Below are 12,961 nucleotides of genomic sequence, written 5' to 3' on the forward strand. Positions count from 1 at the left end.
AAGCCTTCTTAGAGTGAAAAACCTTTTATCAGGTGGCCATTTCTTTACAGAAAATACTGGAGCAATGCTGTGCTCTGTCAGGAAAATTGAACACCTTCACAGCAAATTGACAAGCTGCGTGAAATCCACACACGTGTCAAGGCAGACTTCCTTGAGTTCCTGCTTTAACCTACTCAGAGTTAAAAGCCTTGTAGCGTGAAAAACCTTTTATCAGGTGGCCATTTCTTTACAGAAATAACTGGAGCTTGTGCTGTGCTCTGTCAGGGAAAATTGGACACCTTCACAGGAGATTGACAAGGCAGACTTCCTTGAGTTCCTGCTTTAACCCACTCAGATTTAAAAGCCTTTGTAGCGTGAAAAACCTTTTATTTGAGGGCCATTTCTTTACAGAAAATACTGGAGCTTGTACTGCTGTGCTCTGTCAGGGAAAATTGGACACCTTCACAGCAAATTGACAAGCTGCGTGAAATCCACACACGTGTCAATGCAGATTTCCTTGAGTTCCTGCTCTAACCTACTTGGAGATAAAAGCCTTCTTAGAGTGAAAAACTTTTTATCTGGGGGCCATTTCTTTACAGAAAATACTGGAGCTTGTGGTGTGCTCTGTCAGGGAAAATTGGACAGCTTCACAGCAGATTGACAAGCTGCGTGAAATCCACACACGTGTCAAGGCAGACTTCCTTGAGTTCCTGGTTTAACCTACTCAGAGTTAAAAGCCTTGTAGTGTGAAAAACCATTTATCAGGTGGCCATTCCTTTACAGAAAATACTGGAGCTTGTGCTGTGCTCTGTCAGGGAAAATTGGACACCTTCACAGCAGATTGACAGGACAAGACTTCCTAGAGTTCCTGCTTTAACCTACTTGGAGTTAAAAGCCTTCGTAGCGTGAAAAACCTTTAATCAGGTAGCCATTTTTTTACAGAAACTACTGGAGCTTGTGTTGTGCTCTGTCAGGGAAAATTGGACACCTTCACAGCAAATTGACAAGCTGCGTGAAATCCAGACACCTGTCAAGGCAGACTTCCTTGAGTTCCTGCTCTAACCTACTTGGAGATAAAAGCCTTTGTAGAGTAAAACCTTTTATCTGGGGCCATTTCTTTACAGAAAATACTGGAGCTTGTGCTGTGCTCCGTCAGGGAAAATTGGACACCTTCACAGCAAATTGACAAGCTGCGTGAAATCCACACACGTGTCAAGGCAGACTTCCTAGAGTTCCTGCTCTAACCTACTTGGAGATAAAAGCCTTCTTAGGAGTAGAAAAACCTTTAATCAGGTGGCCATTTCTTTACAGAAAATACTGGAGCTTGTGCTGTGCTCTGTCAGAAAATTGGACAGCTTCACGGGGAGATTGACAAGGCAGACTTCCTTGAGTTCCTGCTTTAACCCACTCAGATTTAAAAGCTTTTGTAGCGTGAAAAACCTTTTATCTGGGGGCCATTTCTTTACAGAAAATACTGGAGCTTGTGCTGTGCTCTGTCAGGGAAAATTGGACACCTTCACAGCAAATTGAGAAGCTGCGTGAAATCCACACACGTGTCAATGCAGACTTCCTTGAGTTCCTGCTCTAACCTACTTGGAGATAAAAGCCTTCATAGAGTGAAAAACCTTTTATCAGGTGGAAATTTCTTTACAGAAAATACTGGAGCTTGTGCTGTGCTCTGTCAGGGAAAATTGGACAGCTTCACAATGAGATTGACAAGGCAGACTTCCTTGAGTTCCTGCTTTAACCTACTCAGATTTAAAGACCTTTGTAGCGTGAAAAACCTTTTATCAGGTGGCCATTTCTTTACAGAAACTACTGGAGCTTGTGCTGTGCTCTGTCAGGAAAATTGGTCACCTTCACGCTGCAAATTGACAAGCTGCGTGAAAACCAGACACCTGTCAAGGCAGACTTCCTTGAGTTCCTGCTCTAACCTACTTGGAGATAAAAGCCTTCATAGAGTGAAAAACCTTTTATCTGGGGCCATTTCTTTACAGAAATAACTGGCGCCTTGCTGTGCTCTGTCAGAAAAATTGGACACCTTCACAGCAAATTGACAAGCTGCGTGAAATCCACACACGTGTCAAGGCAGAATTTCTTTAGTTCCTGCTTTAACCTACTCAGAGTTAAAAGCCTTGTAGCGTGAAAAACCTTTTATCAGGTGGCCATTTCTTTACAGAAATAACTGGAGCTTGTGCTGTGCTCTGTCAGGGAAAATTGGACACCTTCACAGCAGATTGACAAGGCAGACTTCCCTTGAGTTCCTGCTCTAACCTACTTGGAGATAAAAGCCTTCTAAGAGTGAAAAACCTTTTATCTGGGGGGCCATTTCTTTACAGATAGCAGTAAAGACTGTGCCTGTTTCAGCCAGCGGGGACCTTTCGCGTGTGAGGCAAACATGATAACCTCTACACTACGGAAACTTACTTATTTCTCTACCATGATTTACCTGGAACGTCGCAAAGACTTTAGGAATTCTCGGAAAACAAGAAGCAATGTTTCTGCTCGGTTTTGACCCGAGGACGCTTGCTGTTAGCGAGCGTGATGACCACTACACTACAGAAACTCCTGGAGCATTACTTGTGCTCTGTCAGGAAAATGGACAGCTTCACAGCAGATTGACAAGGCAGACTTCCTTGACTTCCTGCTCTAACCTACTGGAGAGATAAAAAGCCTTCTTAGAGTGAAAAACCTTTTATCTGAGGGCCATTTCTTTACAGAAAATACTGGAGCTTGTGCTGTGCTCTGTCAGGGAAAATTGGACAGCTTCACAGCAGATTGACAAGCTGCGTGAAAATCCACACACGATGTCAAGGCAGACTTCCTAGAGTTCCTGCTCTAACCTACTTGGAGATAAAAGCCTTCTTAGAGTGAAAAACCTTTTATCAGGTGGCCATTTCTTTACAGAAAATACTGGAGCTTGTGCTGTGCTCTGTCAGGGAAAATTGGACACCTTCACAGGAGATTGACAAGGCAGACTTCCTTGAGTTCCTGCTTTAACCCACTCAGATTTAAAAGCCTTTGTAGCGTGAAAACCTTTATTTTGGGGCCATTTCTTTACAGAAAATACTGGAGCTTGTGCTGTGCTCTGTCAGGGAAAATTGGACAGCTTCAAAGCAGATTGACAAGGCAGACTTCCTTGAGTTCCTGCTCTAACCTACTTGGAGATAAAAGCCTTCTTAGACTGAAAAACCTTTTAACTGGGGGCCATTTCTTTACAGATAGCAATAAAGACTGTGCCTGTTTCCACCCGGGGACCTTTCGCGCGTGAGGCGAACGTGATAACCACTACACTATGGAAACTTGTTGCTCTTACTCTACCATGATTTACCTGGAACGTCGCAAAGACTTTAGGAATTCTCGGAAAACAAGAAGCTATGTTTCTGTAAAGAAATGTTAGGCAAACGCGATGACCACTACACTACAGAAACTCCTGGAGCTTTACTTGTGCTCTGTCAGGGAAAATTACACACCATTATAGCAGATTGACAAGCTCCGTGAAATCCACACGCGTTTCACTGTTTCAAAAATTGTACAGCTTCACAGCAGATTGACAAGGCAGACTTCCTTGAGTTCCTGCTTTAACCCACTCAGATTTAAAAGCCTTTGTAGCGTGAAAAACCTTTTATCTGGGGGCCATTTCTTTACAGAAAATACTGGAGCTTGTGCTGTGCTCTGTCAGGGAAAATTGGACAGCTTCACAGGAGATTGACAAGGCAGACTTCCTTGAGTTCCTGCTTTAACCCACTCAGATTTAAAAGCCTTTGTAGCGTGAAAAACCTTTTATCTGGGGGCCATTTCTTTACAGAAAATACTGGAGCTTGTGCTGTGCTCTGTCAGGGAAAATTGGACACCTTCACAGCAAATTGACAAGCTGCGTGAAATCCACACACGTGTCAATGCAGACTTCCTTGAGTTCCTGCTCTAATCCCACTTGGAGATAAAAGCCTTCATAGAGTAGAAAAACCTTTTATCAGTTGGCCATTTCTTTACAGAAAATACTGGAGCTTGTGCTGTGCTCTGTCAGGGAAAATTGGACAGCTTCACAATGAGATTGACAAGGCAGACTTCCTTGAGTTCCTGCTTTAACCTACTCAGATTTAAAGACCTTTGTAGCGTGAAAAACCTTTTATCAGATGGCCATTTCTTTACAGAAACTACTGGAGCTTGTGCTGTGCTCTGTCAGGGAAAATTGGACACCTTCACATCAGATTGACAAGGCAGACTTCCTTGTGTTCCTGCTCTAAACTACTTGGAGATAAAAGCCTTTTTTAGAGTGAAAAACCTTTTATCAGGTGGCCATTTCTTTACAGAAACTACTGGAGCTTGTGCTGTGCTCTGTCAAAGAAAATTGGACACCTTCACAGCAAATTGACAAGCTCCGTGAAATCCAGACACGTGTCAAGGCAGACTTCCTTGAGCTCCTGCTCTAACCTACTTGGAGATAAAAGCCTTCATAGAGTGAAAAACCTTTTATCTGGGGGCCATTTCTTTACAGATAGCAATAAAGATTGTGCCTGTTTCCACCAAGTTTCAAACCAGGGACCTTTCACGTATGAGGCAAACGTGATAACCACTACACCACGGAAACTTGCTCTCTTTCTCTACCATGATTTACCTGGAACGTCGCCAAAGACTTTTTTAGGAATTCTCAGCAAACAAGAAGCAATGTTTCTGCTCGGTTTTGAACCGAGGACCTTTCGCGTGTTAGGCGAACGTGATGACCACTACACTACAGAAACTCCTGGAGCATTACTTGTGCTCTGTCAGGGAAAATTGGACAGCTTCACAGCAGATTGACAAGGCAGACTTCCTAGAGTTCCTGCTTTAACCTACTTGGAGTTAAAAGCCTTTGTAGCGTGAAAAACCTTTTATCAGGTGGCCATTTCTTTACAGAAACTACTGGAGCTTGTGCTGTGCTCTGTCAGGGAAAATTGGACACCTTCACAGCAAATTGACAAGCTGCGTGAAATCCACACACGATGTCAATGCAGACTTCCTTGAGTTCCTGCTTTAACCTACTCAGAGTTAAAAGCCTTGTAGCGTGAAAAACCTTTTACCAGGTGGCCATTTCTTTACAGAAAATACTGGAGATTGTGCTGTGCTCTGTCAGGGAAAATTGGACACCTTCAAATCAGATTGACAAGGCAGACTTCCTTGAGTTCCTGCTCTAACCTACTTGGAGATAAAAGCCTTTTTTAGAGTGAAAAACCTTTTATCTGGGGGCCATTTCTTTACAGATAGCAATAAAGACTGTTCCTGTTTCCAGCCGGGGACCTTTCGCGTGTGATGCAAACATGATAACCACTACACTACGGAAACTTACTCTTATTTCTCTACCATGATTTACCTGGAACGTCAGCAAAGACTTTGAATTCTCGGAAAACAAGAAGCTATGTTTCTGTAAAGAAATGTTAGGCAAACGCGATGACCACTACACTACAGAAACTCCTGGAGCTTTACTTGTGCTCTGTCAGGGAAAATTACACACCATTATAGCAGATTGACAAGCTGCGTGAAATCCACACGCGTTTCACTGTTTCAAAAATTGGACAGCTTCACAGCAGATTGACAAGGCAGACTTCCTTGACTTCCTGCTCCAACCTACTTGGAGATAAAAGCCTTCTTAGAGTGAAAAACCTTTTATCTGGGGGCCATTTCTTTACAGAAAATACTGGAGCTTGTGCTGTGCTCTGTCAGGGAAAATTGGACAGCTTCACAGCAGATTGACAAGCTGCGTGAAATCCACACACGTGTCAAGGTAGACTTCCTAGAGTTCCTGCTCTAACCTACTTGGAGATAAAAGCCTTCTTAGAGTGAAAAACCTTTTATCAGGTGGCCATTTCTTTACAGAAAATACTGGAGCAATGCTGTGCTCTGTCAGGGAAAATTGAACACCTTCACAGCAAATTGACAAGCTGCGTGAAATCCACACACGTGTCAAGGCAGACTTCCTTGAGTTCCTGCTTTAACCTACTCAGAGTTAAAAGCCTTGTAGCGTGAAAAACCTTTTATCAGGTGGCCATTTCTTTACAGAAATAACTGGAGCTTGTGCTGTGCTCTGTCAGGGAAAATTGGACACCTTCACAGGAGATTGACAAGGCAGACTTCCTTGAGTTCCTGCTTTAACCCACTCAGATTTAAAAGCCTTTGTAGCGTGAAAAACCTTTTATTTGGGGGCCATTTCTTTACAGAAAATACTGGAGCTTGTGCTGTGCTCTGTCAGGGAAAATTGGACACCTTCACAGCAAATTGACAAGCTGCGTGAAATCCACACACGTGTCAATGCAGATTTCCTTGAGTTCTGCTCTAACCTACTTGAGATAAAAGCCTTCATAGAGTGAAAACCTTTTATCAGGTGGCCATTACTTTTACAGAAAATACTGGAGCTTGTGCTGTGCTCTGTCAGGGAAAATTGGACAGCTTCACAATGAGATTGACAAGGCAGACTTCCTTGAGTTCCTGCTTTAACCTACTCAGATTTAAAGACCTTTGTAGCGTGAAAAACCTTTTATCAGGTGGCCATTTCTTTACAGAAACTACTGGACCTTGTGCTGTGCTCTGTCAGGAAAATTGGACACCTTCACAGCAAATTGACAAGCTGCGTGAAATCCAGACACGTGTCAAGGCAGACTTTCTTGAGTTCCTGCTCTAACCTACTTTGAGATAAAAGCCTTCTTAGAGTGAAAAACCTTTTATCTGGGTGCCATTTCTTTACAGATAGCAATAAAGACTGTGCCTGTTTCACCCGGGACCTTCGCGTGTGAGGCGAGCGTGATAAGCACTACACTACGGAAACTTACTCTTCTTTCTCTACCATGATTTACCTGGGCAATCGTAAAGACTTTAGGAATTCTCGCAAAACAAGAAGCAATGTTTCTGCTCGGTTTTGAACAGAGGACCTTTCGCATGTTAAGCTTAACGTGATGACCACTACACTACAGAAACTCCTGGAGCATTACTTGTGCTCTGTCAAGGAAAATTACACACCATTATAGCAGATTGACAAGCTGCGTGAAATCCACACGCGTTTTACAGAAGACCTCCTTAAGTTCACAGCAGGAGCTGCAGAACTGCTTTTTGAGAATCCACAGTGGTCATTTCTTTTGTGCTTTGTTGAAAATGACCTGGATACAAGCACAGACTCTGCTGGCCTGGCAGTTACCACAGCCTAGAGTGACTCAATATTTTTCTTCACACCTGTGTGAAGAAATGCCTTCACAGATTAGAGCGGCAGAAAAACCTTTTACCTTTGCTCTATCAAGGAAAATTGGACAGCTTCACAGCAGATTGACAAGCTGCGTGAAATCCACACACGTGTCAAGGCAGACTTCCTTGAGTTCCTGCTTTAACCTACTCAGAGTTAAAAGCCTTCGTAGCGTGAAGAACCCTTTATCTGGGGGCCATGTCTTTACAGAAAATACTGGAGCTTGTGCTGTGCTCTGTCAGGGAAAATTGGACACCTTCACAGCAAATTGACAAGCTGCGTGAAATCCACACACGTGTCAATGCAGACTTCCTTGAGTTCCTGCTCTAACCTACTTGGAGATAAAAGCCTTCTTAGAGTGAAAAACTTTTTATCTGGGGGCCATTTCTTTACAGAAAATACTGGAGCTTGTGCTGTGCTCTGTCAGGGAAAATTGGACAGCTTCACAGCAGATTGACAAGCTGCGTGAAATCCACACACGTGTCAAGGCAGACTTCCTTGAGTTCCTGCTTTAACCTACTCAGAGTTAAAAGCCTTGTAGTGTGAAAAACCATTTATCAGGTGGCCATTCCTTTACAGAAAATACTGGAGCTTGTGCTGTGCTCTGTCAGGGAAAATTGGACACCTTCACAGCAGATTGACAAGGCAGACTTCCTAGAGTTCCTGCTTTAACCTACTTGGAGTTAAAAGCCTTAGTAGCGTGAAAAACCTTTAATCAGGTGGCCATTTTTTTACAGAAACTACTGGAGCTTGTGTTGTGCTCTGTCAGGGAAAATTGGACACCTTCACAGCAAATTGACAAGCTGCGTGAAATCCAGACACCTGTCAAGGCAGACTTCCTTGAGTTCCTGCTCTAACCTACTTAGAGATAAAAGCCTTTGTAGAGTAAAAACCTTTTATCTGGGGCCATTTCTTTACAGAAAATACTGGAGCTTGTGCTGTGCTCCGTCATGAAAAGGTGGACACCTTCACAGCAAATTGACAAGCTGCGTGAAATCCACACACGTGTCAAGGCAGACTTCCTAGAGTTCCTGCTCTAACCTACTTGGAGATAAAAGCCTTCATAGAGTGAAAAACCTTTTATCAGGTGGAAATTTCTTTACAGAAAATACTGGAGCTTGTGCTGTGCTCTGTCAGGGAAAATTGGACAGCTTCACAATGAGATTGACAAGGCAGACTTCCTTGAGTTCCTGCTCTAACCTACTTGGAGATAAAAGCCTTCATAGAGTGAAAAACCTTTTATCTGGGGGCCATTTCTTTACAGAAATAACTGGCGCTTGCTGTGCTCTGTCAGGGAAAATTGGACACCTTCACAGCAAATTGACAAGCTGCGTGAAATCCACACACGTGTCAAGGCAGAATTTCTTTAGTTCCTGCTTTAACCTACTCAGAGTTAAAAGCCTTGTAGCGTGAAAAACCTTTTATCAGGTGGCCATTTCTTTACAGAAATAACTGGAGCTTGTGCTGTGCTCTGTCAGGGAAAATTGGACACCTTCACAGCAGATTGACAAGGCAGACTTCCTTGAGTTCCTGCTCTAACCTACTTGGAGATAAAAGCCTTCTAAGAGTGAAAAACCTTTTATCTGGGGGCCATTTCTTTACAGATAGCAGTAAAGACTGTGCCTGTTTCCAGCCGGGGACCTTTCGCGTGTGAGGCAAACATGATAACCTCTACACTACGGAAACTTACTTATTTCTCTACCATGATTTACCTGGAACGTCGCAAAGACTTTAGGAATTCTCGGAAAACAAGAAGCAATGTTTCTGCTCGGTTTTGACCCGAGGACCTTTCGCGTGTTAGGCGAACGTGATGACCACTACACTACAGAAACTCCTGGAGCATTACTTGTGCTCTGTCAGGGAAAATTGGACAGCTTCACAGCAGATTGACAAGGCAGACTTCCTTGACTTCCTGCTCTAACCTACTTGGAGATAAAAGCCTTCTTAGAGTGAAAAACCTTTTATCTGGGGGCCATTTCTTTACAGAAAATACTGGAGCTTGTGCTGTGCTCTGTCAGGAAAATTGGACAGCTTCACAGCAGATTGACAAGCTGCGTGAAATCCAACACACGTGTCAAGGCAGACTTCCTAGAGTTCCTGCTCTAACCTACTTGGAGATAAAAGCCTTCTTAGAGTGAAAAACCTTTTATCAGGTGGCCATTTCTTTACAGAAAATACTGGAGCTTGTGCTGTGCTCTGTCAGGGAAAATTGGACACCTTTCACAGGAGATTGACAAGGCAGACTTCCCTTGAGTTCCTGCTTTAACCCACTCAGATTTAAAAGCCTTTGTAGCGTGAAAAACCTTTTATTTGGGGGCCATTTCTTTACAGAAAATACTGGAGCTTGTGCTGTGCTCTGTCAGGGAAAATTGGACAGCTTCAAAGCAGATTGACAAGGCAGACTTCCTTGAGTTCCTGCTCTAACCTACTTGGAGATAAAAGCCTTCTTAGACTGAAAAACCTTTTAACTGGGGGCCATTTCTTTACACAGATAGCAATAAAGACTGTGCCTGTTTCACCCGGGACCTTTCGCGTGTGAAGTAACGTGATAACCACTACACTATGTGGAAACTGTTGCTCTTACTCTACCATGATTTACCTGGAGCGCCGCAAAGACTTTAGGAATTCTCGGAAAACAAGAAGCTATGTTTCTGTAAAGAAATGTTAGGCAAGCGCGATGACCACTACACTACAGAAACTCCTGGAGCTTTACTTGAGTGCTCTGTCAGGAAAATTACACACCATTATAGCAGATTGACAAGCTCAAGTGAAATCCACTGCAACGTTTCACTGTTTCAAAAATTGGACAGCTTCACAGCAGATTGACAAGGCAGACTTCCTTGAGTTCCTGCTTTAACCCACTCAGATTTAAAAGCCTTTGTAGCGTGAAAAACCTTTTATCTGGGGCCATTTCTTTACTGAAAATACTGGAGCTTGTGCTGTGCTCTGTCAGGAAAATTGGACAGCTTCACAGGAGATTGACAAGGCAGACTTCCTTGAGTTCCTGCTTTAACCCACTCAGATTTAAAAGCCTTTGTAGCGTGAAAAACCTTTTATCTGGGGGCCATTTCTTTACAGAAAATACTGGAGCTTGTGCTGTGCTCTGTCAGGGAAAATTGGACAGCTTCACAGGAGATTGACAAGGCAGACTTCCTTGAGTTCCTGCTTTAACCCACTCAGATTTAAAAGCCTTTGTAGCGTGAAAAACCTTTTATCTGGGGGCCATTTCTTTACAGAAAATACTGGAGCTTGTGCTGTGCTCTGTCAGGGAAAATTGGACACCTTCACAGCAAATTGACAAGCTGCGTGAAATCCACACACGTGTCAATGCAGACTTCCTTGAGTTCCTGCTCTAACCTACTTGGAGATAAAAGCCTTCATAGAGTGAAAAACCTTTTATCAGTTGGCCATTTCTTTACAGAAAATACTGGAGCTTGTGCTGTGCTCTGTCAGGAAAATTGGACAGCTTCACAATGAGATTGACAAGGCAGACTTCCTTGAGTTCCTGCTTTAACCTACTCAGATTTAAAGACCTTTGTAGCGTGAAAAACCTTTTATCAGATGGCCATTTCTTTACAGAAACTACTGGAGCTTGTGCTGTGCTCTGTCAGGGAAAATTGGACACCTTCACATCAGATTGACAAGGCAGACTTCCTTGTGTTCCTGCTCCTAAACTACTTGGAGATGTAAAGCCTTTTTAGAGTGAAAACCTTTTATCAGGTGGCCATTTCTTTACAGAAACTACTGGAGCTTGTGCTGTGCTCTGTCAAAGAAAAATTGGACACCTTCACAGCATAATTGACAAGCTCCGTGAAATCCAGACACGTGTCAAGGCAGACTTCCTTGAGCTCCTGCTCTAACCTACTTGGAGATAAAAGCCTTCATAGAGTGAAAAACCTTTTATCTGGGGGCCATTTCTTTACAGATAGCAATAAAGATTGTGCCTGTTTCCACCAAGTTTCAAACCAGGGACCTTTCACGTATGAGGCAAACGTGATAACCACTACACTACGGAAACTTGCTCTTCTTTCTCTACCATGATTTACCTGGAACGTCGCAAAGACTTTAGGAATTCTCGCAAAACAAGAAGCAATGTTTCTGCTCGGTTTTGACCCGAGGACCTTTCGCGTGTTAGGCGAACGTGATGACCACTACACTACAGAAACTCCTGGAGCATTACTTGTGCTCTGTCAGGGAAAATTGGACAGCTTCACAGCAGATTGACAAGGCAGACTTCCTAGAGTTCCTGCTTTAACCTACTTGGAGTTAAAAGCCTTTGTAGCGTGAAAAACCTTTTATCAGGTGGCCATTTCTTTACAGAAACTACTGGAGCTTGTGCTGTGCTCTGTCAGGGAAAATTGGACACCTTCACAGCAAATTGACAAGCTGCGTGAAATCCACACACGTGTCAAGGCAGACTTCCTTGAGTTCCTGCTTTAACCTACTCAGAGTTAAAAGCCTTGTAGCGTGAAAAACCTTTTACCAGGTGGCCATTTCTTTACAGAAAATACTGGAGATTGTGCTGTGCTCTGTCAGGGAAAATTGGACACCTTCAAATCAGATTGACAAGGCAGACTTCCTTGAGTTCCTGCTCTAACCTACTTGGAGATAAAAGCCTTTTTTAGAGTGAAAAACCTTTTATCTGGGGCCATTTCTTTACAGATACAATAAAGACTATTCCTGTTTCCCAGAGGACCTTTCGCGTGTGATGCAAACATGATAACCACTACACTACGGAAACTTACTCTTATTTCTCTACCATGATTTACCTGGAACGTCGCAAAGACTTTAGGAATTCTCGGAAAACAAGAAGCTATGTTTCTGTAAAGAAATGTTAGGCAAGCTAGCGATGACCACTACACTACAGAAACTCCTGGAGCTTTACTTGTGCTCTGTCAGGAAAATTACACACCATTATAGCAGATTGACAAGCTGCGTGAAATCCACACGCGTTTCACTGTTTCAAAAATTGGACAGCTTCACAGCAGATTGACAAGGCAGACTTCCTTGACTTCCTGCTCTAACCTACTTGGAGATAAAAGCCTTCTTAGAGTGAAAAACCTTTTATCTGGGGGCCATTTCTTTACAGAAAATACTGGAGCTTGTGCTGTGCTCTGTCAGGGAAAATTGGACAGCTTCACAGCAGATTGACAAGCTGCGTGAAATCCACACACGTGTCAAGGTAGACTTCCTAGAGTTCCTGCTCTAACCTACTTGGAGATAAAAGCCTTCTTAGAGTCAAAAACCTTTTATCAGGTGGCCATTTCTTTACAGAAAATACTGGAGCAATGCTGTGCTCTGTCAGGGAAAATTGAACACCTTCACAGCAAATTGACAAGCTGCGTGAAATCCACACACGTGTCAAGGCAGACTTCCTTGAGTTCCTGCTTTAACCTACTCAGAGTTAAAAGCCTTGTAGCGTGAAAAACCTTTTATCAGGTGGCCATTTCTTTACAGAAATAACTGGAGCTTGTGCTGTGCTCTGTCAGGGAAAATTGGACACCTTCACAGGAGATTGACAAGGCAGACTTCCTTGAGTTCCTGCTTTAACCCACTCAGATTTAAAAGCCTTTGTAGCGTGAAAAACCTTTTATTTGGGGCCATTTCTTTTACAGAAAATACTGGAGCTTGTGCTGTGCTCTGTCAGGGAAAATTGGACACCTTCACAGCAAATTGACAAGCTGCGTGAAATCCACACACGTGTCAATGCAGATTTCCTTGAGTTCCTGCTCTAACCTACTTGAGATAAAAGCCTTCATAGAGTGAAAAACCTTT

General features: G+C 43.2%; 3 non-coding genes across 3 annotated transcripts; all 3 read right to left on the reverse strand.

Moving 5' to 3' along the window:
• Window positions 1-4,648: 4,648 nt before the first annotated feature.
• trnav-aac lies at window positions 4,649-4,721 on the reverse strand. The gene has a single exon. It is a non-coding gene; the product is annotated as a tRNA-Val (tRNA).
• A 4,224-nt stretch (window positions 4,722-8,945) lies between these two features.
• On the reverse strand, window positions 8,946-9,018 carry trnav-aac. The gene has a single exon. It is a non-coding gene; the product is annotated as a tRNA-Val (tRNA).
• A 2,261-nt stretch (window positions 9,019-11,279) lies between these two features.
• trnav-aac lies at window positions 11,280-11,352 on the reverse strand. Its single transcript has one exon. It is a non-coding gene; the product is annotated as a tRNA-Val (tRNA).
• Window positions 11,353-12,961: the final 1,609 nt, after the last annotated feature.

Source organism: Puntigrus tetrazona, chromosome 9 (genome assembly GCF_018831695.1).
Source record: "Puntigrus tetrazona isolate hp1 chromosome 9, ASM1883169v1, whole genome shotgun sequence".
NCBI classification, from domain to species: Eukaryota; Metazoa; Chordata; class Actinopteri; order Cypriniformes; family Cyprinidae; genus Puntigrus; species Puntigrus tetrazona.